This window comes from Globicephala melas, chromosome 6 (assembly GCF_963455315.2).
Source record: "Globicephala melas chromosome 6, mGloMel1.2, whole genome shotgun sequence".
Taxonomy (NCBI): Eukaryota; Metazoa; Chordata; class Mammalia; order Artiodactyla; family Delphinidae; genus Globicephala; species Globicephala melas.
Window position 1 is genome coordinate 59,923,749 of NC_083319.1, and position 27,631 is coordinate 59,951,379.

General features: G+C 36.8%; 1 protein-coding gene and 1 non-coding gene across 9 annotated transcripts in view; one reads left to right on the forward strand and one right to left on the reverse strand.

Annotated features, from left to right (window-relative positions):
- The window catches only part of PTPRD (protein tyrosine phosphatase receptor type D), a 2,143,764-nt gene that overhangs the window by 1,474,915 nt on the left and 641,218 nt on the right, over positions 1-27,631 (reverse strand). The gene's annotated exons all lie outside the window — the stretch shown is intronic.
- Positions 22,248-22,379, forward strand: LOC115863949 (small Cajal body-specific RNA 20). Its single transcript, XR_004043734.1, has one exon. It is a non-coding gene; the product is annotated as a small Cajal body-specific RNA 20 (non-coding RNA).

Genomic DNA, 27,631 nt, shown 5'->3' on the forward strand with positions numbered 1-27,631 from the left:
GGAGTGGATTGAGATATTCGGCATAGATATCCTTAAATCTAAATTCTTAAACTTTACTCAGGAAACCATGTAAAGTTTTCTCAAAGTGTAGTCCTCAGATCTCCTTTATTAGAATCACTTACTAGGTTTTTTTTTTTTTTTAAGTTTTATCAGTTTACATCCTAAGTGTAGTGGATTAAAATTTCTATAGATAATCATTATGAACTCATAAATTCATAGATATATATATTCAGGATTTTCTGACATAATCATCCCAACTGCATTTCTCTGACTAGGCTTTGGAGGTCACTATTTCAGAGAAGTTTATGATATTCTTCAAGTGTGAATATATCGTTATTATAAAATTATTTTCAGAATCCTTCATTAATGTTTTCTGTAAAGGTTTTGGACTTTCAATGTTCAAACTCCTGGAGTAGTGCTTGAAGTCTAGTGGCTAATTAACACAACAAATTGTCATAATTATTGATGAAGTTATGATAAGGTCAAACCTTAAATAGATTCCAAAGATGCTTCTTCCATTACAGCTTTACAAAATATGATGCTACATTGAGTAGTATAATTTATGATAAATAAAAAATATTAAATATTTGAGAATTAACCATTGTAGGTTTTGGTGTTGACAACCATGGGTTCAAATGCCCAAGAATACTCAAATAAAAAAGACAAGGGAAATCTGACTTCTTTCTTTCTCAGAATCTCTCGTGGTAAGTTCATGAAAGATTTACATGTGGGATTCTGTAAGTATTCCAGGCCAGTAACTATTTTAAACAGATTTAGACTCCCTGAGACTATTTTCTTGCACACAGTTGTTAACCAACTCACGTTGGCTGAATTAAAAACTGGATATGAGAAGTCATTTTAAAAAATATAAGGTAATGATGGTTTACTCCTACAGCATGTGGATTGGATTTAATAATCATAATATTTTTACTATTTTTAAACATCATTGAATACAGGCCATCTTTACACCAACTCAGGACAATTTAGAGCCCTTCAGAAATGTAGCACTGACAGCATCTACTAAACAAATGTACCAGCCATTTTTGTCAGTGTCTTTCTTGTCTTACCATGAAATCTGAAGAAAGAACTTTAAAAGTAAGTTAAGTTGATCATCACATGAAATACTATAAAATAAAAACTATTAGATAGGAAGAAAACTATTAAAAACATGCAGATTTAAATTGCAAGGGAACATAAAGTAAATCATTTGCATTCATTCATATGCATGCAATCTTTGTGCTATGTAAGATATATAATCATTGGAAGACAGTGATTTGATTCAACAAGTTAGTTGCTTCTTCCTCATTTGATGTCTTATTTTATGGCACAAAAGGTTAAATAACTATATACATCTTAAGCTCAAATACATATGTACATATGCAAAATCCTTGATTTTTACTGGAAATGTATACTCTCTTCACTCAGGCAAAACTCCTTTTAAACCACACGGAGTACTGAAGTTGAGGTCATGGTAAGTTTTCTTTAAGGACGAACACCAGATTGAGACAATAAACTACTCCAGCGGAGTAGGGGCTGAGAATTTTGACAGAATTAGACTGAAATATGTTTTTTTTCCACTGGCAGCCAAAGTCATACTATTTTGTATTTCTACACTTGGATTTATATTGCTGAAGGAGTTATAAAATATTGCCCGGTGTATTGAGAAATCCCTATCACCTAAGATGTCGAAATGTGTTTTGTATTCACTACAATGTGCTTGGAAAGCAGTTTGTGAAAGAAAATAGGTCTAATTCATCATTACATTTCCAAGTACCCCTGGAGTTCTCTATTTTCCTACCTACCTACATCTGAGTTCATCAAGGGACCTCAGTATTTTGAATATATTATCAAGCATAACTTCACAAGCCAGCACGCAAAAAAACAAAACAAAATGGATACTAGTCAGACGACCAAAGTTGAAAATTATCTCTGCAAATATGGTATTTTATTTTTATTTAAATATAAAATTAATGATTTAGGATTTCCCTGGTGGTGCTGTGGTTAAGAATCAGCCTGCCAATGCAGGGGACATGGGTTGGATCCCTGGTCTGGGAAGATCCCACATGCCACAGAGCAACTAAGCCCAAATGTGACAACTACTGAGCCTGATCTATGACTGAACCAAAACTAAAGCACTGAAAGGAAAAGCAGGTAACTTAGGAAATAAAAACAATTCCATTATTTTCTAGTAAACCAGTTTTTCATTTTTTGTTTATATCCCAACTTGTTCCAAAAATTATCTAAGATACTAAGATACATAAAAAAGATAACCTTAAATTAAAAATAGGTAAGAAAAAGGTTAACACAGACATACACCCAGTTGTGCGCGCACACACACACACACGTTTAGGATTATGAAATAGAACCAAAAACGAAGCTGATGCAAAATACCTATCATAGAATAATAGGGAAACTTGGGAGAAAGGAACTAGTTGGGGAAAGTAGAAGAAGGAGCCAATAGGGGCTTCCCTGGTGATGCAGTGGTTAAGAATCTACCTGCTAATGCAGGGGACACGGGTTTGAGCCCTGGTCCAGGAAGATTCCACATGCCGCGGAGCAACTAAGCCTGTGCGCCACAACTACTGAGCCTGCGCTCTGGAGCCCACGAGCCACAACTACTGAAGCCCGCATGCCTAGAGCCCGTTGTCCACGGCAAGAGAAGCCACTGCAATGAGAAGCCTGAGCATCGCAACGAAGAATGGCCCCTACTCACCACAACTTGAGAAAGCCCACGCACAGCAACGGAGACCCAACGCAGCAAAACATGAATTAAAAAAAAAAAAAAAAAAGAAGGAGCCAATAGGTGTTTGCTAGACTGATGTGCTAAATTTTAGGAAAACCAATTTCAAAGAGTTCACATGATATAATCTGTAGGATAGAGGTTTTAATATGAAATTATTGACCACATAATCCTAATGAATCCATTTAAGTAAAACTAGGAGGAAAGACATTAATAAGGATATGAACAAAATACAGAGGAAAGCGAACCCGATCTGAGGTTTGAGTCCAGCCTCCTTCAAATATAAGAAAAGTTTATTGAAAATGTAATGTAATGAAAATAATACCCATTATTCATTGAAGATCTAGCATATATCTATACAAACAACACTGTCCATACCATCCTCTATCATTCCTCAAACAACACTGCAGGTCACATATTGTACCTTCATTATTAACATAAGAACACTGAGTTTGCGAGAGTTTCTCTAACTTGTTCAAGTCATTTATCTAGAAGTAGAATTAAGACACGGACTCCAAAGTCTATTCATACACTCTGCTAGTAGGAACGTCAGAAACAGAAGCCCTGAATCTAACACCTCAATTTACCAAATTAAACATTTTAATTTAAGCATTATTTTCTTGGCATTTATTTAATACCAATACTGTGACAGGCAGTTTGCTAAACTCTTCCACCACAAACATATTTAATTAATTCCACCCCAGATCTCTGTGCCTACTGCCACACCAGTAAGATTATTATAGAAACAGCTTCATGAGTTTGTGAGAAAACATCCATGATGCACTCAGAATTCCACTGGGCACAGATCAGGCACCCAATAAATAGCTATTTCTCTCATGACACGTAAAACCTCTCCCCTTTATATGCCCAGCATAGAAACGATGGCTCAGACAGGAAACCTCAATAAATATTTTGAGATAATGGATTAAAATACAGTTAAATAGAATAAAAGAGGTATAAGGTATCATTAAACAAATCAACATGGTTGATCTCTTTGGAAATCCGGATGTTATAACCTTTCTTGCTCTTCCCCATCTCACCCTAGGCTTGGGGATGCCAGAAAATTCTAAAGTACTTGAAGCCTTTCATTGGATCTTCCAAGTCTCTAACCCTTTCTGTCTAATTACCATGAAATACCATCATGACTATGCATCTCATTAAGTGTTTCAAAACAATTGTGTTCTAAGTTTTATTTGATCATAACAATAAACTCAGTTTTCAAAACTTGTTAATCAACTAATAAGGTCATTGACTCACAGCCCATAGACATTAGAGGGAACATTAGCCTTTACCCCAAGTCAAGGCCCCAGCTTTCACTTCTGGCATCATCAGCAAACCGTGGGTCATTCCTGGCAGTTCAGCCCTCCAGGTGCACGGATTGTAGTGAAAAATGTTTCAATCACAGTCTGTTTTCACCATCTCAATTCTTTCTCTGCTCACTAAGAACTGCTCTGTGTCAGACAAAGATAGGTGAGAGTGTGTCTGGGTCTAAAGTTTGAAATGTGTTTCTTTTCTACATCTTGAGTATGTTTTAGGCATAAACCTTTGAGGAGCTATAGGAGATGAGATCACCTGCTGGAAGTCAGATGCTCACTGAGATGAAACAGGTCACTTCTCTAAGGTTATCATTCACTGGCTACTTATATGTGACTGCGATTATTTTGAGAAGGAGGAGAAAAAAACTTAAAATTTAAAGATGGGGCAAAAAACTGCCTTTTCTATACTTGTTTTGTAATTGAAATATCTGTATTAATAGATCTTAATAGATCTTTATTGGAGTATAATTGATTCACAACACTGTGTTAGTTTCTGTTGTACATCAAAGTGAATCAGCCATATTCCCATGTATGGGGATATGTTCCCGTATCTCTTCCCTCTTAAGCCTCCCTCCCACCCTCCCTCTCCCACCCCTCTAGGTCATTGCAAAGCACTGGGCTGATCTCCCTGTGCTATGCTGCTGCTTCCCACTAGCTAACGACTTTACATTCAGTAGTGTATATATGTCCATGCCACTCTCTCACTTTGCCCCAGCTTCCCACTCCCACCCCATGTCCTCAAGTCCATTCGCTATGTCTACATCATTATTCCTGCCCTGCAACAATGCTCATCAGTATCTTTTTTTTTTTAAGACTCCATATATATGTGTTAGCATATGGTATTTGTTTTTCTCTAACTTACTCCACTCTGTATGACAGACTCTAGGTCCATCCACCTCACTACAAATAACTCAATTTCATTTTTTATGGCTGAGTAATATTCCATTGTATATATGTGCCACATCTTTATCCATTCATTTGTCGACAGACATTTAGGTTGGTTCCATGTCCTAGCCATTGTAAATGGTGCTACAATGAACACTGTGGTACATGTCTCTTTTTGAATTATGGTTTTCTCAAGGTATATGCCCAGTAGCAGGATTGCTGGGTCATATGGTAGTTCTATTTTTAGTTTTTTAAGGAACCTCCATACTGTTTCCATAGTGGTCGTATCAATTTACATTCCCACCAACAGTGCAAGAGGGTTCCCTTTTAACCACACCCACTTTCCAGCAATTATTGTTTCTAGATTTTTTGATAATGGCCATTCTGACCAGCATGAGGTGACACCTCACTGTAGTTTTGATTTGCATTTCTCTAATAATTAGTGACGTTGAGCATCTTTTCATGTGCCTCTTGGCCATCTGTATGTCTTCCTTAGTGAAATGTCTATTTAGGTCTTCTGCCCTTTTTTTTTTTTTTTTTTTTTTTTTTTTTGCAGTACAAGGGCCTCTCACTGCTGTGGTCCCTCCCGTTGTGGAGCACAGGCCCCGGACGCGCAGGCTCAGCGGCCATGGCTCACCGGCCCAGCCGCTCCACGGCATGTGGGATCTTCCCAGACCAGGGCACAAACCCGTGTCCCCTGCATCAGCAGGCAGACTCTCAACCACTGCACCACCAGGGAAGCCCCTGCCCATTTTTTAATTGGATTGTTTGTTTTTTTGATATTGAGCTCCATGAGCTGTTTGTGTATTTTGGAGATTAATCCTTTGTCTGTTGTTTCATTTGCAAATATTGCCTCCCATTCTGAGGGTTGTCTTTTTATGGTTTCCTTTGCTGTACAAAAGCTTTTAAGTTTAATTAAGTCCCATTTATTTTTGTTTTTATTTCCATTTCTCTAGGAGGTGAGTCAAAAAAGATCTTGCTGTGGTTTTTGTCAAAAGAGTGTTTTTCCTGTTTTCCTCTAAGAGTTTTATAGTGTCTGGTCTTACATTTAGTTCTTTAATCCATTTGGAGTTTATTTTTGTGTATAGTGTTTGGTAGTGTTCTAATTTCATTCTTTTACATGTAGCTGTCCAGTGTTCTCAGCACCAGTTATTGAAGAGGCAGTCTTTTCTTCATTGTATGTTCTTGCCTCCTTTGTCGTAAATTAGGTGACCACATGTGTGTGGGATTATCTCTAGACATTCTACTCTGTACCATTGATCTATATTTCTGTTTTTGTGCCAGGACCATACTGTCTTGGTTACTGTAGCTTTGTGGTATAATTTGAAGTCGGGGAGCCTGATTTTCCAAGACTGAACCAGGAAGAATTAGAAAATATAAACAGACCTATCACAAGTAATGAAATTGAAATGGTAATTAAAAATCTTCCAACAAACAGAAGTCCAGGACCAGATGGCTTCATAGGCGAATTCTATCAAACATTTAGAGAAGAGCTAACACCTATCCTTATCAAACTCTTCCAAAAAATTGCAGAGGGAGAAACTCCCAAGTTCATTCTACAAAGCCACCACCACCTTGATACCAAAACCAGAAAAAGATATCACAAAAAAAGAAAATTATAGACAAATATTACTGATGAACATAGATGCAAAATCCTGAACAAAATACTAGCAAACAGAATCCAACAACACCTTAAAAGGATCATACAGAATGATCAAGTGGGATTTATCACAAGGATGCAAGGGTTCTTCAGTATACACAAATCAATCAATCTGATACACCATATTAACAAATTAAGGAATAAAAACCATATGATCAACTCAATAGATGGAGAAAAAGCTTCTGACAAAATTCAACACCCATTTATGATAAAAACTCTCCAGAAAATGGGCATAGAGGGAACCTACCTCAACATAATAAAGGCCACATATGACAAACCCACAGCAAGCATCATACTCAAAGGTGAAAAACTGAAAGCATTTCCACTAAGATCAGGAAAAAGACAAGGATGTCCACTCTTATTCAACGTAGTTGTGGAAGTCCTAGCCATGGCAAGCAGAGAAGAAAAAGAAATACAAATTGGAAAAGAAGAAGTAAATTATCATTGTTTGCAGATGATATGATACTATACATAGAAAATCCTAAAGATGCCACCAGAAAACTACTAGAACTAATCAATGAATTTGGTTAGGTTGCAGGATACAAAATTCGTGCAAAGAAATCTCTGGCATTCCTATACACCAACAATGAAAAATCAGAAAGAGAAATTAAGGAAACAATCCTATTTACCATCACAACAAAAAGAATAAAATACCTAGGAATAAACCTGCCTAAGGAGGGGAGAGACCTGAACTCAGAAAACTATAAAACACTGATGAAAGAAACAAACATGACATAAACAGATGAAGAAATACACCATGCTCTTGGATTGGAAGAATCAATATTGTGAAAATGACTCTACTACCCAAAGCAATCTACAGATTCAATGCAATCCCTATCAAACTACCATTGGCATTCTTCACAAAATTAGAACAAAAAACTTTATAATTTTTATGGAAACACAAAAGACCCCAAATAGCCAAAGCAATCTTGTATTATTATTTTAATAAGTTAATTAACTTAGTTCACTTTTTATTCTGACTCCTCAATTAGATTGTAATAACCTCAAAGGCAAAATCACAATCTAAAGATTTTGCTCTCATCTGTACCATTATATATGGCCATAAGTAAGTCATTTTTCTGAGCCTCAGCTTCCACACCTACAAAATGAATGTAATAATCTTTCCTTAATTATCTCAAGGAAATCAAATGCAATAATGCACATAAAAATGCCCTGAAAATGGCAAACCACTAGGTAAACACAAGGTACCATACAGGCCTAAAAAGACAAATAATAAAGCCTAACTTTCTTCTTTTCAGCTGGGAAAATTTAATCATATACCCAGACTTATTTGGAAAATAGATGATGTAAAATAAATTCACTTAAGTTTGGTTCACCCAAGGTCAAACTCAGAGGAATCAGAGGTGGGCAGTGATATACGTTGTTAAAATAAAGTGGGGCTTACGTTCTCATGCTGGAAGTGCCTTTACTCTGTCCCATATTTTTTATTCAGTTCATTACAGAACATGCATAAACATGGGTTTTTAGTGTCTTTAAATCACCATCCTAAAGATTCAAATCAGTGAGGCATACATCATCAATGCTGTCTTTAATATTCATTGTGATCTACTCTGTGGTTTTCTTTCTAATGAGAGCTTATCATCTGAATAACTCACCTTCTTGTATTTGAATTTCACAAATTTAGTCCATACTTGAACATCACGTGTTTTAAAAAAAGTTCTTGTTCAACTATTCTGTGTGCTTATAACTATTTAGCTTCAATATCTTCTCATCTACTTTGCACACATCGCACACATTTAGTCACACTAAATTTGGTTTATTTGGTTACTAAAAGTCATGTCTATTTTTTCTTAAGCAGAATTACATTTCAGGTAGCCTTAAATAATCAGCTCAATTTTCATTAATGACTGACAGATAAACACTGCATTATCAAGAACAAATATATTCTTAATATCCTCAAATGACTCTATTCTCATGTTATTATATACAAAGTTTATAGGTGCATGTAGAAAATTGGCACCATGGATTTATGTGGCAGTTATCAAATTAGCCCATATGTAATATTTATTTGTTCAATAAAAGATCATAGAATAGCTATAAGTATATGTATATGCATATTTTTGTAAATATAAAAGATTGTTCCCTCTTTTCAGAGATCTTACAAATGGCATAACGTAACAATGGGCAAAACACAGATGAATTAAATTTCAACTGCACAATTCTTAATATATATGCAATCCGAGTCCAGTACAGACTAGAAGAAGTCAGATGCTAAGGGGCAGAAGTGAACTAAAACTAGAGGAGCAGAAAAAGAAGCTAAGAAGAGCAAGGATGTCACTACAGTCAAGGACAGAAGGGAGAACTAAACAGAGCATACAACTCAAGGGTATAAGTGAAAATTCATCAGCAATCTGCCCTGACTGGAGAGTGTGGGAGGCATTAATGGATTATAAAGATAAGGTAAAACCTTAGGATTAGATTAAGATAAATTTGATTGTCAGAGAAAAAATAACATACCAGATGCTGCAGGCAATAGAAGTCCTTATAACTTTAAACACAGGTGAGAAACGTGATGTAAGGCTTTAGAAGAACCCAGGATAGAAAAATGCAGGACAGGTGTGAGGCAAATTCCTGGAATTTAGTGGAGACAAAGAAATTATTAAAATAATCCAACCCTCACAAAGGAGGAGAGTTTTGAACTCAAGTAGAAAGGGAAAGGAAAAGATAGAGGAGGATCTTTTCAAAGTACAACCAATCACATATTTACAAAATGTGTTCTAAAATATGAAGGCAGGAGAAGAAGGAAGGATGCATTCAAGGTTTTCAGCCATGGAGATGAGGAGAAGGGTGCTTTTATGCAATTGCAAAATATAGCTCTAGATTCCTCCAAAAGTTCTACCTTCACTCTATACTCATGTATCATTTTCTTTCTGTTTATATAGATTATGCTACATAAATAACCATTACTTTGATCTTTTACAGATTGACTTGAATTTATTGCCTATGTAATCAATATGTTAATGGTTTCAAGCTTTTAATTTCTCTTATTTTCTATTATATAATAATGATGGGTACATTGTTCATGTTCAATAAAAGCTTAATAAATAAATTAAGTCACAAACCTTTCTGTGACAGATATAGGTCAAATCTTAAAAAATAATTTCACAGAGAATTTCCTTATGATATTTCAACTCACATATCTCATAGTCAGCACTTCTCAAGACCTTGGGTGTATTCTATCTAGACAATTTGTAGGCAGGGGAAATAAAACATTACTTTTAATTAAACTGGAATGCATTTTTTAAAAGAATATGTGGATCAATTTCCTTGTTACATTCCACTACCAATTTCTAGTTTCTTCTCTTTCAAATATCTAGAAGGAAATGTCATATTTTACAGGGTAAATTGTTTCTGGATTGAAAATTTACTTGATAGCTTAATGTGAGATCTGGTTTATAAAACTTACTGAGTTCCCTGCATATGTGACCCTCTAAGATTTCAACTGTGCTGACTCAGGCAGAAAAGCATTATTGTCAAGAGTAAGATGGGGGGCTTCCCTGGTGGCGCAATGGTTGAGAGTCCGCCTGCCAATGCAGGGGACACGGGTTCGTGCCCCAGTCCGGGAAGATCCCACATGCCGCGGAGCGGCTGGGCCCGTGAGCCATGGCCGCTGAGCCTGCACGTCCGGAGCCTGTGCTCCCCAACAGGAGAGGCCACAACAGTGAGAGACCCGCGTACCACCAAAAAAAAAAAAGAGTAAGATGAACACAGAAGACATTTAGGTAAAATTACCTAAATTTAAATGAAGTATGGTATATTATCAAATGACAATATCTTTCTATCTTCCTCCCCTTCCCCCCACACACCAAGTCCTTATGTGGCCAGTACATAATGCAGGGAGGAGTTTTGGTTGCAATAGTCAGGCAAGAGTTCTGTGTTCTACCTTGTCTATACCCTAAGTTTGGCAAATGCAGTCTAATTAGGTCATGTGCCATCATCCTATAGATGACAGTTACCAGGAGGTTTGGGTGTCTGGTATTTCTCTTTATTGGTTCTCCTATGACCATCATTGAATTACCATCCAATAATAATCATATTACTCTTCTAGGGCTGCCAGAGCAAAATATCACAGACTAGGTGGCTTCAAAAAAACAAAAACACAGAGGTTTCTCTTCTCTCCATTCTGGAGGCTGGTGTCTCTTCTTATCCTACAACACCAGTCACATGAATTAGGGACCCACCGTTATGACATCATTTATCCTTACCTACTTCCTTAAAGGCCTTATCTCCAAATATAATCACATGGGAGTTAGAGCTTCAGGATATAAATTTTAGGGGCACATAATTGAGCCCATAACAATGATAATTCACCAATTTAAAACAATATTGCCACCTCTGCTAGTACTACTTGTACAAATATCCATGAAATCCTATTAACCATAAATACTCTTTGTAATCAAAACCTTTCTGATTTTGTAATGAACACCAGGAATCACTTAATAGTTATACTCACTTTCTGCACTATTAGCAATAACAAGTAACATGTATCACAGAATTACAAACTAACATTATAAGGCTTGGTGGACATCAGGCATAATAACCCCTGTAACTTTCAAATTGCAATTCGTTTGATTTATTAATGTATCATGTATCTATTATATCTCATACTTAAAAAAATAACACCTATTTATTATGGAAACATCCAGAAGACTAGGAATTAAAGGGGACTTCATCTACCTGATAAAGACATCTGTGAAAAGTCTGTGACTATCATTTTTTCTTTTTATCCCATTTTTAATTCTATTTTTTATTGAAGTATAGTTGATTTACATTGCTAGTTTTTTCTTTTTTTTAATTGAAGTATAGTTGATTTATGTTATACTAGTTTCAAGTGTATAACAATGATTCCATATTTTATATATATATAAATAGTATTTTTGAGGACCATAGAGAATGTACTAAGAGTATAAAAAATATACAATATACGCCCAGAAGGGTAAAAAGAACATAGTGTGGTAGGGGGGAGACTCTCAGAATAAACTGCATAGAAATGAAAAGTGGTGTCCAGTTGGGCAATGGAAAAGTCAGTGGAGGATGAGAAAACCAAGATGGACAACGCCAGGGGAAGGGATTAATTTTACACTTCTCTGGCATCTAGCACATACAGCATTCCTGCTGCGGTAAGAGCTGAACAGCTCCAGATCAGGCCAGGCTGGCAGAGACTACCATGTGACCTAAGTGAGGACAAGGAATCCACAGCTGACATGAAGAGGAAGTGCCTCTATTCTCTATTCTAGGGAATAGAGGCTATTTCAACTGGCAGAGGTAAGGAGAACTTTCTCTGGGTCTAAGGCCTAGTCCTGGGAAAGTAGTGGAGTTTGTTGCCTACAATTCCATTGTGGGCCTGAAAAAGAAGAGAAGTATAGATGCTGGGAGTCCATGCCATCCACAGGGTTGTTAGTCTATATTATTTCTCAGATGGCAGTCCAGGCAGGAAATGAAGTGTTAAAGGTGTAGGTGACAGGGCTTCCCTGGTGGCGCAGAGGTTGAGAGTCCGCCTGCCGATGCAGGGGACATGGGTTCGTGCCCCGGTCCGGGAAGATCCCACATGCCCGTGGAGCGGCTGGGCCCGTGAGCCATGGCCGCTGAGCCTGCGCGTCTGGAGCCTGTGCTCCGCAACGCGAGAGGCCACAACAGTGAGAGGCCCGCGTACCACACACACACACACAAAAAGGTGTAGGTGACAGATATTTGTTTTAAAGATTTAATTTCCCAGGCAGTTTCTAAAACTGTAAACTTGGCCTTCATTTGCTATTTAATATGTGTTTTCTGTTAATGTACTGCTTATATGTCTCTGCGTTGAGTTCCTAACTGGTAAATAAGTTATATCTAGGAGTGATGGACAAAGAAAATATGCCAACTTACATTAATCCATGAAGCATCTTTGGGAAATGTATGCAAACGTGCACTGATACAAATGCTAAATCTAAGAGTAAAACTCTCTTGATAGAACAGTCATTAATTTCAAGGTAAAAATAATTTTTAAAAAAACTTTGGAGTTTTACAGTTGGTTAAACAAAAATATTATCACATAGAGAGAAGATATAAGATGTAACCATTGATTTAACTAAAACTATGGTATGGGAAGTTATTTTTAAAATTGACATAACCATATCTTAACATTATATTCTATCAATATCACTAAGATGAATAAAGCATTTTTTCACATATTTCCTAGGATTAAAAAGCAAACTCCAACTGCAGAGTTCAAGTTTTCCTTTTTATTCCAAAGGAGGGAGTAGATGTTGCTGATACATACTTTTTGTTCATCAAAAAATAAATGAAGCAGCACATTTCTGCCTGAAATGGCATATTTGTCAATTGTGTGTTAGTGTGTTTTTCCCCTCTCACATAATGTTGCTATGAATGAATGACATGCTGATGAATAGGATTTTACGTTGAGATTCTAATTTGAAATATTTTCAATATTTTCATTTTCAATTCTTTTCCTATTAATTTAACTACCTAACTGCTGGGGGCTTAGTAGTTGTACTGGGAGGGTTTTTTAAATGCTTACATTATCCGTCTAAATGCCAGTTTATTAAAAAAAATCACAACTGCAAAAAGCAGTGCAGTATCGAGTTAAATAAAGGTCATAACCTCAGATGTAGAGAATGGACTTGAGGACACAGGGAGGGGGAAGGGTAAGCTGGGACAAAGTGAGAAAGTGGCATGGACATATATACACTACCAAATGTAAAATAGATAGCTAGTGGGAAGCAGCCACATAGCACAGGGAGATGAGCTCGGTGCTTTGTGACCACCTAGAGGGGTGGGATGGGGAGGGTGGGAGGGAGACGCAAGAGGGAGGTATGGGGATATACGTACACATATAACTGATTCACTTTGTTATACAGCAGAAACTAACACACCATTGTAAAGCAATTATACTCCAATAAAGATGTTAAAAAATATTTTCTTTAAAAAGGTCATAACCTCTCCACTCCAAATGCATTACTGTTTAATATACTAAGCATATGGGTTTAACATTAGGTACTACCTTAGACACCATTGTAAAATGTTGTATAAAGTCCAAAGTAGTTTACCTGGTATAAACACACCCAAACGTAAAATCACTTTAATTTTTCATTTTGATATTGGGAGTCTCCCTGTCTTTTTAGGCTGTTTATACATAAATGAACTAATTAAGAAATTGACTAAGTTGGTTAGAACATATAGAAGTATAAGCCTTTGGGACACCATTGTTTCTTAATTCTATATTGTCAAGGTCATTCACTACTCACTAGATCTGACTCAACACCTGTTTTTGCCTCTATGTACAATTCTTTCTCCCCTAACACACAGTTAGCTTTATAATGTTTCAGAATAAAAAAGTAACACATATAATATGTTCAGAGAATACAGAAAGTAAGCATAAAATGACAAAATAATCCTATGAGCCAGAGAAAAGTCCTAAAAATAATATAATTTGATACTATATTATATAATACTAATAATTTTATAGTTATCTATGAACCCACACATTTTTACAAAAATTGACATACCATATGAACTTTTTTCACTTAATGTAATGTGCTGGCATTTTTGAATTTCTTATTTCTTTGTGTAGATATTTGTGTATGTGTAATCTTTTAAAAATCTTCACAGTAATTTGCAATGAACATCTGTCTACATGTATGTTTGTACATCTGTTCAAATAATTCCTTTAGAATAAATTCCTAGATGCAAACATATTAAGTTGAAAGATATGTACGTTTGAAGGATTTTTGAAACGTGTCATCTTTCCAACAGTGCAAGTATCTGACCATTTCTCCTCACTTTTACTAACACAAAATATTGCACTCTTCTATTTTAATAAATTTAAAATGTTTTGCTTCATTTTACATTTAATTACCTGTGTGATTAGGCAATATTTTATGTATTATTTAACTTTGCCTTTCATCCACCTTTAAATATATTTGTCTTTTTCTTACTGATTTCTATGAGATCATTTTATAATGAAATATTTTCTGAAAATATTGGTTAAAATGATCAATCAGATAACGATTTTCCAAGTTCTAGTGTACAGCCATGAGACTTTTAACTGTCTAAAGCCTGGAAAGCTGGAAAGGTCTAATAAGTTTATTAGCTCCACTAGTGATTTCAATGCATTTTATTTAATCCAACAAAGACTACACGATGGGTTTATGTTGAGCAGTTCTCATTCCTATAGGAGTCATTTCCTTTGGAAGCTACTTATTTTAGGTTTGGTTTTTCGCTGTTGGTTTCCATCTCATTGCTTCATACTTAGATTTGCCTGTTGGCTAACTCCTCTCTGTTGACATTTTATTCATCCATTTCCTGTCTTTTCTCCCGAGTGTTCTTTGCTCCACTCTTTGGTTCATATATATCAACTCCATCCTCTCTGCCTACCAGGCTTCCACATTCTCAGCTTTGTTTGGGAAGGTCGTTAGATAGCTACAACAACTACTGTTATCTTGGTCAGGAAAAGAATTCCAAGGCTGGTGAAACCACTGTTCAGATACAACACTACACTGAGATCATTTTTACAGCTGAATGCAACACCTTTCTCATTAAAACATAGCCTATATATTTGAGTCTACCTAACAAAAAAAGAGCATTTCCAAACTTGCTTGGATGCAAATGTATATGAACATGAGCCACACAATTAAAAAGAAATTTAGAAACACACACACACAAACCTTAAGTCAGAGTTGGCTCCCATACCACAGCAAGCCCCAAGCAAATTAGCACACAATGAGCTATACTGCTAAAGCCAGGTGCAATATAAAAATTTACGATAATTTCAAAGAAATTAACATTCTGGAAAAAACCTACATTTATTTTGTTTTCATAATAATTTGCACTTCACCAGACTCCAAAAAGTATTTTGTATCTTTCCATTTAGTTACAAACTTTCATATTATTCAAAATACCAAGAAATAACACTGGGATATAGGGAAAAAGTATTTCAACTTTATTATTCTGTTTTTAAGTAAAATTTCTAGGATAATAAGATACAATAATGTTAATAAACTAATCCATTTTTCAAGTTTCCCTATAGCATTATTGTTTAATCAAAGCACGTTTAAAAAGCAAAATTTTCGAAAACAAGTAAGGCATTTTACTTGACATACAGCAAATCATCTGTTTCTTCTTGTCCATTTTTTGGAGTCAGCGTATACTGCCATGATTCACTAGATTTAAGATCTTTATGTTGTTTATTTAAGAATGTTGGGCAGGGGGCTTCGCTGGTGGCGCAGTGGTTGAGAGTCCTCCTGCCGATGCAGGGAACACGGGTTCGTGCCCAGGTCCGGGAGGATCCCACATGCTGCGGAGTGGCTGGGCCCATGAGCCGTGGCCGCTGAGCCTGTGCGTCCGGAGCCTGAGCTCCGCAACAGGAGAGGCCACAACAGTGAGAGGCCCGCATACCGCAAAAAAAAAAAAAAAAAAAAAAGAAAAGAATATTGGGCAAGAGAAATAATGAAATTATATCAATAATCTATAGCCTTGCTGATATATCTGTAATATATATAAAGTGGGGGGGGCTAAAAAAAAGTAACGCCCACAAAAATCCAGTAAATTTCCATCAAGTATATTTATAAGTAAAAATAAGAGCTGATAAATACAAAGGGTTTTTTATATTTTAATTATTTTTTTAAATTAATTTATTTATTCATTTTTGGCTGCATTGGGTCTTTGTTGCTGCGCACGGGCTTTCTTTTTAGTTGCAGCGAGCGGGGGCTACTCTTCGTTGCTGTGTGCAGGCCTCTCATTAAGGTGGCTTCTCTTGTTGTGGAGCATGGGCTCTAGGCATGCAGGCTTCAGTAGTTGTAGCACATGGGCTTAGTTGCTCCACGGCATGTGGGATCTTCCCGAACCAGGGCTCAAACCCGTGTCCCCTGCATTGGCAGGCGGATTCTTAACCACTGAGCCACCAGGGAATTCCCTTATCTTTTAACTTAAATTTGAGCAGGTCAGACCCTCTGGAAAACCTGTCACTTAAATTGAAAAACACAAGACACTTTTGGTTATTTGTGAAGTTAAAATACGCTAACTGTAGTGTTTGGGTAAGTCACTTGTCCAAAATTGAGAGAGTCAACTCATTTATTATGAGGTAAGGATCTTCCTTGTCAAACATCAGCTTTGACGATGCTATAAATTCTACTATTCTCTGGGATTACGATGAACTGAATTGCATAAAATAATGTTCTTCTGGTCACATGAATGAAGCTGGAAATCACAGTAACACTTCCCAATAGCAACATGCTTTGCCTTATCAGTGTCTAGAAATAATGTGATAATAAAGCTCCCTGAGAGAGACAGATGAATATTACCAAACACTAATACTGACAATCAATGCTGGGCCCTACATGTGACTTTTCATCTCCCTCTGGTGGCAAAGAGAAACAGGGAGATGACAGGTATTATAATTCAGATGATTGACTCAAGAAGCCAATAATACCAGATTAAGAATAAAATCACATTCCCATAGACTTTCCTGACTTAAAGATTTTCTTTTTGTAAACTAATATGTTCAACACCACTTCAAATACAAGAATTTTTAATAACCTCCTCATAGCAAGGAGTACAAAAGTGGTACAACCAACATGGACTATAATTTCTTAAATGTTGACAATTTCTTTTTATCTTCTTTCCTTCCTTCTTTTACAAATGTAAATAAAGACAAACACATTGAATAACATTCAGACTTGGTGTGAAAATTTTAAAATATGAAATTATTTTTTTGAAGTATGCTTCTTGCCTCACCTTGCAAGATCACACGAGTATGTGATCAATTACACATTTTCTGGCTCATCAACAGAAGAGGTGACAATATAAATCCAATTAAAAATAATTCCAAATTAAGTTCTGATGGTGACAAACTCATCTTTTCATAACAAAAAGTTTTATATGCATAGTATTTGGTTGTTTATGTGGTTAGTTATAGAGCAAAGCTAAATACAAGTTTCCTGAGAGAATCTTTTAGTAGAGTCATAATGAATCTTATTCATCATCGTATTTCCCAAAGTAAAAGAATACTGATAAATTTTATATGCATTGCATATAAAATTTTATATGCACTGCAGGGGAAAATACTTTCAGAACAAAAGGGTGGGACAATGATCGGTTAAACAATTCCAACAGGTTTGTTACCATAGGATCTCTTAGAGCCTTTACCAAGGTCAAGCGCACTGTCAGTCTCTAAAAGGGGAAGAAAGTGACCAGAAAACTCCCCAAATCAAGTCACCAACTGTTCAGCCCTTTTACCACAGAACACTTACTAACATTGCCCATAGCTTATGTTCTGCTACAGACTGAAAAACTACTGTAACCATTTCTCTTTCATAGAATGAGTTTTTGTTGTTTTTTAATTTGAAGTTTAGAATACCAGAAAATCTCATTTGTCTTATATTATCATAGACTAGCATGTACTGAAGGGTAAGTTACATGAAAAGATCAGCAGTTATGTTCCTCAGTTCAGGGGATATTTTCAAATATGGCTTAACTTGCTCACTACATATTCTCTCATTTCTAAGGTCAACCTGCCCCTTTCATTTGAAAGCAGTTATATTTGTCTGCTTTACCATGCCTCCATCAATATCCACTGAGCACCTAAGAGATGTGCTGGTATTATGAGGCATCTTGAACATTTACTTTACCATCCATCTGAGAACCTTCCTAAACTCTAGTTTTGCCATGAAATGTGGAAAAAATAACATGGTCTTGGCAAGTGTTCTTTAACTTAACACTTATATAACCTTCCACAAGTTTGTCTACCTGTCTGAGCCTAAGTGTTTTATCTATAATTAGGGCTATCACCACACATAGAGGATTTCTATGAAGATTAAATAAGATACATCAAAGTGTATAGAACAATGCTAGCGATTAAATGCAATTGTTTTCTTTTTGTCTCTGATGAACTTCTCAAAAATTGGCCGTGCCTTGGACCGTATTGCTAAGTTCTCCTCTAAGATGGCAGATCTCTCAAACCCTCCTTCGAAGGATCACTTAACCCTGCTACCCTTCTCACGCCTGTGAGTCCTCATCTACAATGTCATAGCAGTCGCCCATGTTCAAGTCCATCAGACCATTCTGGTTTCACTTCTTTCTCACCCCTGTGTGAACTCCACAGCCAGTCCTACCAGAGGTATATTTTCCAGGGTTCTGGATTCCTTCACTCCTTTTTCTGCCCGTCTTACTTTGGAACATCCCCAAACTTGAATTAAACACTTCTTCACCTTTAGCCAGTTCTCCGGTTTATAAGGTACAGAGCAGGGTCTAGGTGTTTCTATGTATACGTGCCTAGATATTCCCATTGCTTTTATCACACTCTCAAATGTGTGTTATGTGGTTCACATTTGGAAATCAGAAATTAAACCAAAGACATCATTCATACCCCCAAGGCACTAGCAATACATTATACAACCTGGCTTTCCTAAGACGGACTTGTTTTGCCCTGTATTCTTTATGCTTATAGAAATATAATGTCTTTTAAGAGAACTATCCAGGGCAATTTTTTCCCTCTCAAAAGCTAGAATTCAAATAGGTCAAAGTTCCCATCAGCCACAAGTAGAATGTTGGCAGAGTTTGCCATTACTCATGTCTACCTCCACTGCTGAACCTATTCCAGCCTCTCTGCCATTTTTCGTTTTGTAGGTTTGGTTTGAAAATCACATCCTTTTACAAAGACTGAGTATTTTTAAAGGCCCTACACCTGGAATTACAATAGATGCCACCAGATGGTGCCATGGGACTGGCTACTTAGGTCAAAAGGTTAGACTATCCCAGTTGTGGCTGTGGAGATGGCATAGCTAAGTCTACTTCAGGTTCTTTCTATAAAAATGTCATTTTAATATAGATTTTTTTTCTAATCCCTAATTCCAAGATATGTAATAAACAGTTTTGAGAGAGAGAACACAAAGCTGAATACTCGATTTTCCATACTTTGATAATTGACAGTCACTAGCTAACCGCAGTCTTCTCTGTCCTGCTACCTTTTCTCTTCCCTGTATCAATTTGCTGCTTTGCACAACCCAGAGCCTTGCAAATGAACATCACATGGGCCTGCTCCCTCTGTGGATGGCCGCTCCACCAAAGCTCTTCACCATTAGGAGCAAGTTAATTAACTTCCTCAGAACTCCTAATTAACTCGCCAGTCCCTTTTATATCTTTCCACTCCATATCCACCCTCTTCCGTGAGTGAGAATGTGTTCTCTCGCCTGTCACTGTCTCCGCTTCCTGCCGCCCCAGCTTATTTCAGTCATGATATAAAGATCAAAAAGGCTAAAATATAAAAATTTAAAATGTAGAAACAGTGCTCTAGAGTTGCATCAGAATCCCTAAATGCCTTTTCAGTCAATTAAAAAAAAAGAAAAATCCATCTGTACATTTCCCTTCTTCTAAAGTTCCCCCTTTGTTGTAAAATCAATTTACACAGTTATTACTAAAGATTATATTTAGCTAATTCAACAACCCTCCACTTACTAGTCCTGTAAAGTTCGAGAATGATGGATAGGAGAATGGACTCTGGAATCCAACGGCCTATGTTTAAGCCTGGCTTTTCCATTACTAGGTTAGGTGAGCTTCAACAGCTTGTTTAATTTCTTCAGGCTGCTGTTTCATTTATATAGAAGGAAGTAATAGTATTTTAGGAGAGTTATGAGAAGTAATCTTATATAAGGCTTAGACAGTGCCTGACACAAAGCCACTGTCAATTATCAAATGTTACCTGTGGCCATTCTATTACTTTTAATCACATCAAGGACCAACCTCCACTTTTTCTTCAGAGATGCAAAATACAGATGCAGAACAATGAGCACAGAATGCAACAATTATAACGTTTAAAAAAGTGTGCCATTGTACACATGTTTTTGTAATAGACTCTCTCTAAAAGGATGTGTTTACCTAGAAAACATGTTTACCTCAGAGCATAGAATTGAGGGAATGAAAGACAGTAGGGGAGGAAAATAGTTCTCCTTCTTCCCTTTTGAGATCTTTTTTTTTTCAATCTATACAGTTACTTTTAAAATTGTAAGAAAAAATGAATAGCATGGTATTCTTTTAAAAAATATTGTTACCAAATGATTTTAAAACTTCAAATGTTGTCAGTCTATTGTCTGTATATCTCTCTGCCTGAACGGGAATGAAGATAAAGTTGTGCATGACAAGCATATCAATTCACTCCAAGCAATAAAAGAGCCATTGGACTCGTGTTACACATTAGATGGAAGGGAACAGAGCATAGCAATAATGGCAGGCAGCAACATTTGGATAGCCAGGCAAACATGAGAAGCAATTCATTTGGGATTCCCTCTCTTGGAAGTACATGCTCATTGGTAGCCAAGGTTGATCCAGCCCTGTTTGATTCAGTCATCCTAATCAGTTCATTCTCCTTTTCTTTCCTCTCACTGTCTTCCAGATTCAGAATATTACTAGAATAATTCAATTTACTTTAGAATCTAAGTCACTTCTAAATGTTTTTAATATTTCCTTCTATATTCTAGCAGTGAAAGACATCACTTAAGAAAAAATTGTTTAATCAGTCTAACTTTGTTAACTTTAAGAGATTGGACATTTAATAAGCCAAAGAAGGATACACTTTTGTTAGTGTGAACGACTAACTGGTGGAAATAAAAATTACTGATTTTACAATACTTGGATTTATTGCAGTGCTAGTAAAAAAAAAAAAAAAATCACTCTAAAAAATGGCAAGTCTCATTCCGAAACACCATTTCCAGGAATTCTTCCCTCAGCTATATAATTTCTGTGAAAGCTCTTGAAATTTTAGAGTAAACACAGATTAAAATTATTTTTATTTCTTAAAAATTAGAACTGTATGTAACTGATAAAGACTGAAAAGAAATTTATGTCCAGAACTACAAAAAGTGTGGGGAGAAGGACATATATGGAGTTTTAGTGGGAGTGTAAACCAGCATATTTGCCTGGAGGGCAACTGGACAGGGTAAGAGATATATAGAATTCGGTCTAGCAATTCCACTTCTACTTCTTGGAATTTATTCTGAGCAAATAAGGGGACATATTAATAAAGGTGTTTGTGAAAGTTTCTTTAGTAGAACACTGTTTCTAATAAAGAAAAGTTAGAAACAACAAAAACACTTAAATAAGGGAGACTAGTGAAAACATTTCAATGAACCCATGCAATGGATTTTTATAAGACCATTAAGAATTTCATATACTCTAGGAGACATAGAAATATGTTTACAATATACTGTTAGTGAAAAGAGTGGTTTACATAACAGTATGGCAGCTTATGCTGTGCTAAGATCATGGGTTTCAGATAGCCTAGGGTTTAAATCTTGGCTCTGCCACTCAGTGGTCGTTATAGGGGCTTGAACAAATTGTCTAGCCTTCCTAAGCCTCGCTTTATCATCTATAAAATGGGAATAAACACTTAAATCCATGCACAACTTTAAGTGTATTTCTGTTTAAAGATACCTTACTTAACATGTATCATTAATTCACTAATATTAAATATATAGCCAAACTAAATTATAATTCATGCCTGAATGAAATTTATCTGACACACATTTTCTCCACACAGCAAATCTGTTATCTTGCACCTAGGACCACTGACAACACTTCAACACTACAATTGTAGGCCATTTAAAATGGTAAGAATACCATAAAAACCTCACACAAGGGCCTCTCTCCCATAGAGCTGTGGGAGGTCCCTTTTCTCCTCAGCCAGGACTGGAGGCCAAGATCACCCCTTGAGGATCATTGTCAGGGCTGCCATGAGTGGGGCAGCCTTGTTTTCCTACCTCAGACACCTGTAGTTGCTGGCAGCCCCAACCTGGTCTGTACCAAGCGTGCTGGCCTCAGCCAGACTAGGGCCTGCTTTCCTTGGATCGGCTCTTGTGAGCCCCAAAAGTAGCTTGGCCCCTGCCTGCCCCACAGGCAGGTATGTATGTATGCCTAACCACGTGGTCAACTGCGTGGATGCCTGCGAGCGAGGGGGGGACCCCACGTCTCCTGCCTCCTCCTAAACAACCGCTCTGGCCCCAGCAGATGTCACCAGGAAGGGGGTGTCCAGAATGGGGGCTTCTGTTGTGGAAGGGGCATCTGAGGCCACCTGGCTCCGGGGAAGCTCACCACACTTACTTGCTGGGATTAAGCTGGGTGCCAGCCAGGCCACTCTGTCCTGCTCACAGGACCTGCTCACAGTCGTGTAAAACAAAAAACAAAAAACAAAACAAAAAAAAAACCTCACACAAATGCAAACATTTCAAAAAATGTAACACTAGGTAAACCATGAAAAGGACACTTGTTTATTAATATGAATGCCAAACAAGAAGCCAAAGCACCACCTCATTCCACCTTAGCTGGGAAGACGTCGGGGGAAGGCAACTCAAATTTTTACTGCTCTGTGCATGTCTGTGAACGACCACAACATTCTATAAGCATTGATTTAGGGGTTACCAATAAATTTTAGGCAGTAGCCAAATTCACAAACATGAAATGAAGATCAACTGTGTGTGCCTGCACACACAAATACAGTTGATCTAAGTTAATTTCAGTAATGGGATAGTTTATAACAGATTCTATTATGCTAAAAATGATGTTTTAGTAGGTGGTTTTAACTCAAGTTCATGTTTAAAGGTAGTGTGACAGCATCTCCACGCATCATGGCAATCATTTTTATATAAGGTCATACAGTGCTATTAGCTATTGTATTTCATAAGGAATTAGAATCAATATTAAAAATACAAATTTTGTTTTCTTGCCATAATCTCAAAGCGAAATGGATTTTGTCCGAACCCAAATCATCCCGGGAACATTCAAGCAATATCATTGTAGTTTAAATATCACATAAATTCTTGTGTTCGGAAAGTGTTATTTTTCAAAAGCAAATAGCAAAGCTGTTCTAATGAGCATACAGATTATTATTCTAGGGAATGGCCTGGAAAGTGTAAGGGGTGAAGGCTGTAGAGCTTATGTCCCTGACTTTGCCACTTAGCTTTGTAGTTTTCATGGGCAAGCAAGCTCCTTAAATTTGCTATGCACTATTATCTTGATATTTAAAACAGGATTAATAGTTTATGTTATAAATATACATATAGTTAATACATTTCAAGTTGTTAGAAAAGTGTCCGGTACATAGTCACAACACAGTGAATGCCATTATTTTTTGTTGTTACAAATGATACTAATATTGATGTTGAGATAGAAAGTTATCTGGCAGCCTTTCATTGGTTTATGTGAAACAATTGAAGAGTTCTCGAAAAAGTTCCAAATATATAAACCAAATATTGTCATTAATCTGAGTATGAATAAACTTATTTGAATTTTAGCTATTTTTTATTTCTAATTTCTCAGGACTTTTGTTCCTCACACAGATCTCCTATCACCTTTTTCTTACTCTTTCATTCTCCTTAATTTCACTTATTCCATTCTCTTGCGATCCACATCTTGAAAGTCCATTTCTCTTCCTTCTAAGTAGTTTCAGGACTCTATCATCCTGACCCTCAGCAGTCTCTTTAAATCAATCTCATTGACCAGGGTGATTGATGGTGGTGTTGCCAGAGTTCCACCCCAATTGCCCTTCAAGTGGGAAAGTCCCTGCTCAGCAAAGAATGAAGCCTTCAATTTGTGTGCCCTTTCCTGAAGAAGGGTCTCAGACAGCCCCCTCACCAGCTATCTCAGTTTCCAACATTTTAGACTGCTGTGGAGCCCTGCATGTGCTGCCGAACAATCATTTAAATAAAGTATACTTCAGAGCTTCCATTCCCTAAAAGCCCATTGATCCGTGTGACTCCACTATCAGGCCAAATGGTAAGTTCCTGCCTGAATGTGGTAGATGAAAAGGTAAATTATACACTCTGATAACACTGACTTTACTATAGCAAAATGATTTGCATTTTGCAAGTTGGGAGTTCTTGCCAAACCTAAAGGGAAAGACAAAGTACCGAGCTATTACTTAGGTCCAGGTGGTCCAGGTGCCAGCTGCAAGTAAGGAAGTTGCAGGACCTGCTGCTCATCCTGTAATCTGTCTGAGCCTCAGTCTTCCTTACTGTGGTGTTTGTAAGGTATCAATGCCTGTTTGAGCTCATGTCTTCTTAGGGTTCCTTCCAGGATTGAATGGTATAATGGATATGAATCACTGCACAAATTAGAGTATTTCATAAATGCAATAATCTGTTACATTCATAACATCTATTCTCTTATCTGTCTCCATCCTCTGCGGGACCTCTAAGCTCCCAGCCTAATCAAAGATCCTTCTTCAGGTTAAAACGAGTAAAATGAAACCCACAAGCAGTGATGTTAGCAATTTTCAGAAGGATTGTTAAACATATTTAAATTTTTTACATTTAAATTGGGGACAGAATTTGCAGTTTTTGTTTGCTTCTGTTACAACAGAATTTTTAGCACTGGCTTTTTAAAGGGACACTATAAGATATTAGAAAACAAAACAGTTTATCTCAGCTTTTTCTGATACTTTTGTGTACAGCTTTTCAATATGCTGGTTTGTCTTGTCTACATAGGCAGTGCTGTAGCCATTTCAAGTTCAGAATTACTGCAAAAGAAGTAATTGATCCTCTATTTCAATATCCCTACTATTTCAGGAGTTCTCTTACAATTCAGAGGAATCTATTTCTCCCTGATGTTGAAAAACATAAGATCACAGCAGGGAGGCTTTAGCTTCATTAAAGAATATTATTATAAAAATAAAATGATCGAGGGCACATTGTTTTTGTCCTTGTGGTACTGTTTCTGCAGATTCACATGAATCTGAGAGTTTAAGAGGCACAATAAATTTGTAATCTTCTATCATCCACTTCACCATGGTAGCCGCTAGTGGGAGAAAGATATCAATTGCTCACGTTCCAAGGGATTTCTTCGTCTGCTGAATAAAGAGGAATGAAGCCTCCTCGGAAATGAGGGCTACAGTTATGTCAATAACTAAATTTATTTCTGCTTTTAAAACATCACAGAGAATGCTGGTGTCCAACAAATGTAGATGCCAGCATTACTTAAAAAGTGACTGAGCAGAGAAATGAATTGAAATTTTGACCCACTCAGGGTTCCGTCTATCATGGGAGCCTATAATCGGGGAACAACAGAGAGGAATTTAAGATACTCAGTGATTGCACTATTAATCTACTTTAACTGTTACTAAAATCTAACAGAGCACATTACAAGCTGCAGGCAGTAAGGCTTATCAATTCATTGCTACTTTCAAGGTTCTCCCTTGTTTTTTTTGCCTTCAGCTCCTGGCAAAGGACAGCCTTTTACAGTTCCATTTCTCAGTTTATTTTTGACAGCTTTTAATTATATTTAATGGCCTGCTTCTGCCCCACTTAAGTTATTGGAGTTGCAAAGCACTTTGCTGTTATAATGATAGTTTCCTTGATGTCTGTTCATTATTAACTGCTTTTCAAAAGTGCTGCTCTCAACTCCCTTTTTAGAAATATTTAAATAACTGAATTTCTATAACATAAATATCTTGCAAAGATAGTGATTCTATTGCCTGTTTAATAGTTTGCAGATAGCAAAACAAAACTTTTGTAAAGTTTTGTATTATAATATCAATTGGGAATGTCTCATTAAATCATCTTGTATTAAATTCTCACAAAGAGAAATGTCCCCAAATAATCAATGACTTAAGAGTTTGGCACTTTGCACATTTAATTCTAAGAAAATATTTTAGAAAACAGGGTATTTTTCATAGAGATGAAAAAAAATCCTGTAATTAATCTGTGTGTCTTAAAAGTTACCATTCTTTGTTTTTAAGATGAAATGAAGGAGTATGCTCAAAGAGATCTCATCACACAAATATGTTATTGCTCAGGAAAAAAAAATGACAGGGGAATGAGAATAATACATTTAGAAGCCTTAATATTGTTTTAAAAACCTGATGATTTGACCACAGGCATTAACAACTTCTTCTCAAACATCAGGCAAATGAGAGCAAAATAATTGTTTTTAAAAATCAACTTACAAAAAAAAAATCAACTTACAGGGGGAATACTAATCAACTTACAGTAGAGATACTAATAGAAGAGAGGGCAATAGTAGCATGGTTTATGGCAGCTGACAGTGTGAGAGTCAGGCACTGTTCTACCTCATTTGGTATCTGTAACATCCCTATCATTACCTTCATTTTACAAATGAGAAAATAGAGGCACAGAAACATTAAGTACCTTGCTGATCAAATTTTATTAAGTGGTAAAGCTAGGATTCAAATCCAGGCAGTCTGGTTTCAGAGTCATACCATTAATCACTGTGTTGTATTTCAAATCATTGAGAACAGGAAGCAGAGAAATGATGATCAATGTAGCCGAACTGAGAAGGTACTGCCTTATGTGCCAAGAGTGTGGAGTACACAGAAGTCAGCTTATCACCCCTGAAGCCACCCACAACCCTGTATTTGGAAGAAGTGAAGGCCATGGAAGGCAGGGGTGAGGTGCAGTTCGAGGAAAAAAAAAAATCCTAAGACTGTAAAGTGATTGCTCTCATCCTCCACAGCTGGCAATTACTCCCCATTCCTCAGCACGCCCCATCCAGAAACCTGGTACTGTAAGATTTTTCCTTGGAGAAAACAAGCCTGGTACACTTTAAACAGAACCGTTATTTCAAGTTGATATGCCTAATCAAACAACCTGGAATCCCCTTCCCCTTGGTTTCTAGAAGAGCAGTCAAACTGTATTACCCCAGTTCCTATTCTAAAACCCCTCTCTAATATGTAAATGGCAAAGAAAATGTCAATCATTAGGGCAAACAGCAACATGATTGGGACCTTCAGCTAAGACCTACAGTAACAACCAAAAACACTGAGATAAAAGAGAGACAAAATAGGTGGAAAGGAGGACCTCTGGAGTGTGGTGTTCCAAGCTGTGTGGCTGACAGGGTCTTGGTGCTCTGGTTGGGTGCCAGGCCTAAGACTCTGAGGTAGGAGAGCCGAGTTCAGGACATTGGTCCACCAGGGACCTCCCGGCCCCACATATTATCAAATGGCAAAAGCTCTCCCAGAGATCTCCATCTCAACGCTAAGACCCAGCTCCATTCAATGACCAGCAAGCTAGA